Source organism: Lactuca saligna, chromosome 1 (genome assembly GCF_052625555.1).
Source record: "Lactuca saligna cultivar CGN05327 chromosome 1, ASM5262555v1, whole genome shotgun sequence".
Taxonomy (NCBI): domain Eukaryota; kingdom Viridiplantae; phylum Streptophyta; class Magnoliopsida; order Asterales; family Asteraceae; genus Lactuca; species Lactuca saligna.
This window is the reverse complement of record NC_136417.1, coordinates 104,819,284-104,826,365: the sequence shown is the minus strand read 5'-3', so window position 1 is coordinate 104,826,365 and position 7,082 is coordinate 104,819,284.

Below are 7,082 nucleotides of genomic sequence, written 5' to 3'. Positions count from 1 at the left end.
GGAGACTCTCGTTGATTTCGATTTCATATAGAGGGACAATGAGGGTCTCATCGGACAAACATTTCTTCAAGTTTGACACATGAAAGGTAGGGTGTACGTTATTGAGTTCCTGCGGTAGACAAAGTTTGTAGGCTACCGGGCTGATCCTTGAAAGGATCTCAAATGGTCCAATATACCTCGGGTTTAGTTTCCCACGTTTTCTGAAACGTATTAACCCCTTCCAGGGTGAGACCTTTAATAGCACTCGGTCCCCTACCAGAAATTCCAAGGGTTTCTGTCTTTTGTCTGCAAAACTCTTTTGTCTGTCTCTTGGAGCCTTTAGTCGATCCTGAATTTGTACAATCTTCTCGGTTGTCTCTCTTATGATTTATGGGCCAGTGAGAGTGTTGTTGGGTACTTGTCCCTTGGCTAGTTGTGTGTCACCTAATTCAGTCCAGCACAATGGAGATCTGCACTTCCGTCCGTAGAGGGCTTCAAATGGAGCAACTTTAATGCTGGAGTGATAGTTATTGTTGTATGAAAATTCGACTAGTGGTAAATGGGTATCCCACAATTTACCAAAAACGATTACACAAGCTCTTAGCATATCTTCCAAGGTTTGTATGGTCCTCTCACTTTGACCATCAGTTTGTGGATGGTAAGCAGTACTCATATCGAGCCTCATTCCTAGAGATTTTTGTAACGATTACCAGAATCACGAGGTGAACCTACTATCTCTGTCAGAGATAATGGATATTGGTACACCATGTAGTCGCAGAATCTCTTGGATGTAGGTTCGAGCTAGCTTCTCCATCTTGTCGGTTTCTCTTATTGGCAGGAAGTGTGCAGATTTTGTTAACCTATCAACGATTACCTAGATGGTGTCTAGTCCACCTGCTGTCTTGGGTAATTTGGTTATGAAGTCCATCGTTATCCGTTCCTACTTCCACTCGGGTATTTCGGGTTGTTGCAGCAATCTCGATGGCTTCTGGTACTCTACCTTGACCTTAGCGCAAGTCAGACACCTGCTCACATAGGTAGCGATCTCTTGTTTCATGTTCAGCCACCAATACAGTTTCTTGAGGTCCAGATACATCTTGTCCAAACTTGGATGCACGGAGTATCGAGTTTTATGAGCCTCGTTCATGACTACGTCTCTGAATCCACCAAACTTCGGTGTCCAGATTCGATCCATGAAGTAATGGACTCTATCACCCTTGACTTCCAGATTCTTGTCCATTCCTCTTAGGGCTTCACCTGCCACATTCTCTATTTTCAAGGCTTCCCTCTGGGCTTCCTTGATTTGTGTGGACAAATGTGAATGGATCGTCATCATTATGGATTTCACCTGGCGACCTGAGTATTCTTTCCGACTAAGGGCATTAGCTACTACATTCGCTTTTCCTGGGTGATAGCAAATCTCGCATTCGTAGTCATTCAGTAGTTTAACCCATCGTCTCGGCCTCATGTTGAGTTCTTTTTGGTTAAGGATGTGCTGAAGGCTCTTGTGATCGGTGAATATCGTGCATTTAGTGCCATAAAGATAGTGTCTCCAAATTTTTAGCGCGAAAATGACTGCTCCTAGTTCAAGATCGTGGTAAGTGTAGTTGACTTTGTGCATCTTGAGTTGTCATTTGCGTAAGCGATGACCTTACCTCGTTGCATTAGTACGCATCCAAGACCTTGGTTAGACGCATTACAGTAGACTACCAAGTCTTCTATTTCTTCTGGCAAGGACAATATAGGTACGCTGCATAGTGTTTGCTTAAGCGTTTGGAATGCAGCATCTTGTTTTCCTTCCCAATTGAAAGTTACACCCTTCTGTGTCAGGGTGGTGAGTGGTTTAGCAATCTTCGAGAAGTTTTGTATAAATCTACGGTAATAGCCAGCAAGGCCCAAGAATTGTCGAATTTCTGTTGGGGTTCTTGGAGCTGACCAGTTCTCGATTGCTTTGATTTTGGAAGGGTCCACGTGTATTCCGTCTTTGCTAACCACGTAACCTAGGAAATCTACCTTCCGAATCCAAAATTCGCACTTGGAGAATTTTGCGTATAGCTTCTCTTTTCTTAGCGTCTTCAAGACTTGTCGGAGGTGTTGACTATGATCCTCTTTATTCTTTGAATAAATGAGTATATCGTCTATGAAGACGATCACAAATTTGGCCAAGAATGAACGACACACTCGGTTCATTAAGTCCATGAACAATGTTGGTGTGTTTGTTAATCCAAAGGGCATCACTACAAACTGGTTGTGACCATAACGAGTTCGAAAAGTTGTTTTGGGAATATCTCCTTCCAAGACTCGTATTTGGTGATACCCGGATCTTAAGTCGATCTTTGAGAAATAACTCACTCCTTGTAATTGGTCGAACAAGTCGTCAATGCGTGGTAGCGGGTATCGGTTCTTTATAGTAAGCTTGTTAAGTTCCCAGTAATCAATGTACATGCGGAAAGATCCATCCTTCTTCTTTACGGATAAGACCGGTGCTCCCCACGGTGAGAAGCTTGGCCTGATGAACCCTTTGTTGAGTAGTTTGTTTAATTGGATGGATAATTCTTGCATCTCAGTGGGTGCCAGATGATACGTCGACTTAGCTACTGGGGTAGCTACGGGAATTAAATCGATTCTGAACTCGACTTTTCGTTGTGGTGGGACTCCTAGGAGGTCTTCAGGGAAGATATCAGGAAAATTGCAGACATCTGGAATGTCTTTGATGCTGTTCATTTCTTTTTCCTTATCTACCACGTGGGCTATGAAGGCATAGTACTCCTTACGTAGGTATTTCTGGGCTTTGACGCAAGAGATGATTTGTAAATTGATATCGGGTTTGTCACCATAAATGACAAGAGTTTCGCCGCTTGGCAGGTTTAGGCGAACGACCCTTTCGTGACAAAGAATACCGGCATGGTGTAGGCTAAACCAATCCTTATCGATGATGACACTAAAGCTCTTTATAGTGATCGGAATTAGATCGATTTGAAATGAATGTTCGTTTAGAGTTAGCGTGCAGCCTATGTACATATCATTCGTGACTTCTGTTCTACCATTTGCCATTTCTACTATGAATATCTTATTGAGTGATTTAGGTTTCTGTTTTAGTATATGCTTGAATTTATGACTCATGAAACTCCTCTCCGCACCACAATCGAAGAGTATGAATGCATAAGCGTTATTGAGGAGAAACGTACCCATAACCACCGTGGGATCAGCTATTGCTTCGTTCTGTCCTATTGCCAGCACTCTTCCTATGCCTCCAGCATTCCTTGCCTTGGGGCAGTCTCTCTTGTAGTGTCTAGCCTCACCGCATCCAGAACATGCCTAGCCTACACCGGATCCTTAGACTTGGGTGATCGGTTGTGCTCGTGCTCTACAAAAATGGGCAGTGTGCCCCTTCTTGTTGCAGTTGTTGCAATGCATCTCCCGACAATTTCCGTTGTTATGGAAATTGCGTTTGCTACATTTCGGCAAGTTTCCTGCATATGGCTTTGCTGGTGTAGTGGTAATTGATGCAACAGTGGGGGCAGTAGCGACATGGACTGCCACAATTTGTTGTTTATTGGAAGGTTCCTGTGAAGGTTGACTCTTCCTTTTGTTCCAGAACCTCTTCTTGTTGTTGGTGGTGGTGTTGTCGCTGTTGTTGTTGCTCCCTTGGGGTTGTTCTGGTGCGGTAGTTGCGAAGTTTTGGCAGACCCCAAGGTCTACAAGAGCTTGTGCCAATTGTTTGGTGTTATCGAAGGTGATTGGTTTGGAAGCCAGAACACTTCCTCGAATCTGGGGTAACAGTCCCCAGATGTACCTTTCGATCTTCTTGCTCTCTAGAGCAACTATTCCTGGGCAAAGGATTGCCAAATCACTATACCTATTGGTATAGGTCGTGATATCTGAGCCTACCATGGTAAGGCCACAAAGTTCCTGTTCGAACTTTTGCAATTCGCCCCATGGACAGTACTCATGTAGTAAGATTTGTTTTAGGTTCTCCCAGCCCATAGAGTTTGCCACTACTAGCGTTAGTGACTTGACATGGCCATTCCACCATGTCAGAGCTCTCTCAGAGAAAGTTCAGGTAGCGAACTTCACTTTGTTCCCTTCCGGACAAGAACAAATTTCGAAAACCGCTTCAGTTTTCTCTATCCACTGTGATAGAGCCATTATTCCTCCGGCCCATTAAAAGTAATAGGTTTACTATTCATGAAATCCTTGTATGTACAATCCCCTGGGCGACCTTGACATTGGCCATTTGTAGAACTATTTACTCTCCTATCAGAACCATTGTTGCTTATTTGGACCATTGCCGCTGTTACTGCAGCCATTACAGCAACTATCAATGCGGCATTTTCCATTGTGGGAGGGGGTGGTGGTGGAGGTGATGCTTTGTTGACACGGCGTGTAGATCTACGGGGTGGCATTATGCTGATAAAGAAATAGAATGAAGAACATAAGTTTTTAGTGTGTTAATAAATTTGTCATTTTTATCAATTTATAAATTCGACGGAACTACCCATGGTTCAGAGTTTGACTCATAATAAAAGTTTGCACAGTGTTAGATAACTTATGAATCTGAGTGGTTGTCAAAGAATTTACACACAACGGAATTTCTTCATATATATTAAACACATGCCGAGTTACATTTGGAGTTAGGAAAATTTTCGACCCTTCTAAGGATCTCCGATACAGAAGTTAAAGAAAAATAAGACTTTTAGCCGAGTTCCTATTCTATAACAAAATTTTGGGATTTAGCAAGCACTACTTGCGACGTAGGTTGCGCTTGTAGCTTGACTCCGCATCTGATTTCTTTGCATCCATAAGACGCATATCAAAGGTGGCTTACTGTTCCCTCATCTCTGCGAGGGTTGCAATCATTTGTGCATGGAATGCGTCGGCGCGGAGATGGGTGTCATCCTACAACCTATCCAGTTTACTGGTGTGAACTTGTACTTCCACGTTAACTTCGCGAAGTCGGTTTGCTTGGACCCCGGATTGATACAAAATTTTGGGATTTAGCAAGCACTACTTGCGACGTAGGTTGCGCTTGGAGCTTGACTCCGTGTCTGATTGCTTTGCATCCATAAGACGCATATCAAAGGCGGCTTACTGTTCCCTCATCTCTACGAGGGTTGCAATCATTTGTGCATGGAATGCATCGGCGCGGAGATGGGTGTCATCCTACAACCTATCCAGTCTACAAGTGTGAAGTTGTACTTCCAAGTTGACTTCACGAAGTCGGTTTGCTTGGACCCCGGATTGATAGGACTGGTTGGGTAGCTTGCCTACCATGATCAGAAGTGCTCGGTCGGCTGAACCTCCATCCCTGATGTCGTAGAAGTCCCGACATATACCGTAAGGAGAACGTATTCCTTGTTGTTGGCTCCAATGGTGGAGGTGACTTCACCAAACGGGAGTTGGTCCCTGAAAGTTCCTCCTAATAGCAGGAGGTTGAGCGGCTGGAGGGTCGACTACTTCTGGTTCTGAGTTCGTCCCAGAGTCATCCCCTTCCTCCAACTTGATAGGTTCTTCATCCTCTTCGGGATCCTCCTCTGCCCATCCTCCATTGACCTAGTTTGGGTAGTAGGGGTCCTCTGGTGGTGGAATCCAGCCATTTGACTATACGAAAATAGGGTTATAAGAATTGAACAAAATTTGAAAATATGAAACACCACACATGTCTATTAAACTATTGCATGCACCAAATACTCCTATAGTATTTAATTTTGTATGTTTGATACTAGTGTTTATTTTGGTAAGTTTTGACTTGTTGCTCACTACGACCATTCCTCGACATACGTTAGTCCAATCTCGGATAAATATAGTTGATCAAGCTATATTCATCCCAAATTCGATTACATATATCGAGGACTAATCGTAGTGTCCAACTTGTCTTAATACTTCTTGTATAGTTCTAACCATGAAAATATATCGTTGCATGTATGTATTTGTACTTTTACGACCCAAAATAATCTAAATTAAATAAAACAAGGTTTTAGGTGTAAAAACGTTTTGTCAGAGACCTTGAGTCCCTATGCATTTATAGTTTGTTTATCTTATGTGGTTCGATATACTTAGTTCACTATACACAATGCTCTGATACCAATCTGTCACACCCTCAAACCAGAACAGCGGAATCGTTCGAGGGCGGATGACTTCATGTAGTATCATAACCATTGAATACATAGTAAAGAAAGCAATACAACCATCACATATATAATTTAAAAATTGTTGAAAAGTACTTGTTTCAAAAGAAATTATAATATGATGTTTAAAATGAAATTAAACTAACGATGCAGCGTCCCTTCTTCAAAAGCTGCAGTTTACCTGTATTACTAAATCCCTGAGAAATACAAGTGGTTTTGAAAGACGAGGTAAGCATTTAAGCTAGTGAGTTCATAAGTATTTAGTGACAATGTTTATATGAAAAAGAATGAAAATGGTTTTTACAATGTTAAATGTTCCTATAAAATCCCATATTTTCTACTATAGTAGATGGTAATTTGATTTTTCCAAAACTGTAATGCAATAGTGCTTTTCATGCCTAAAATAGTAGTTTATTGTGTAAATCGTTAAGGAATTTGAAAAACCCTGTAAATCAATGTGCTTTTAATACCCCATGTGAGTCTTATAACCATGCTACTTGACTAGGATGCCTATATCAACATTCTTCAGGCGTTGGAAAGTTATGATGTTTGTCACCCCAGGCCTGCCGGCCTAGCTGTAGCTAACAGCTTAGGTGTGGGTTGTCAATCCCGTATAAATCTATACACAAGTATCACGCTCCCCCTACAAGAGATTATGGTATATAATACAGGACTTAAAATGCGTACTCGAAAGTACGTGAAATGTCTCACAAAATTTAGCTTAAAACAGATTTACGTATGAAAATGTTCATTTGTTCTTGGATTTGAAAATATCTCTTTGATATAGTATTTCTAGTATGTATGTTATCATGATTTTCTCATAAACTATACCTATTATAGTTTTTCAAAGTGTGTTTCGTTCATATAGTAAACCCGTAAAGTGACATAACTGATCACATATACTTAATGTATAAATGGAGCATTTGATTCGTATATATATATATATATATATATATATATATATATATATATATA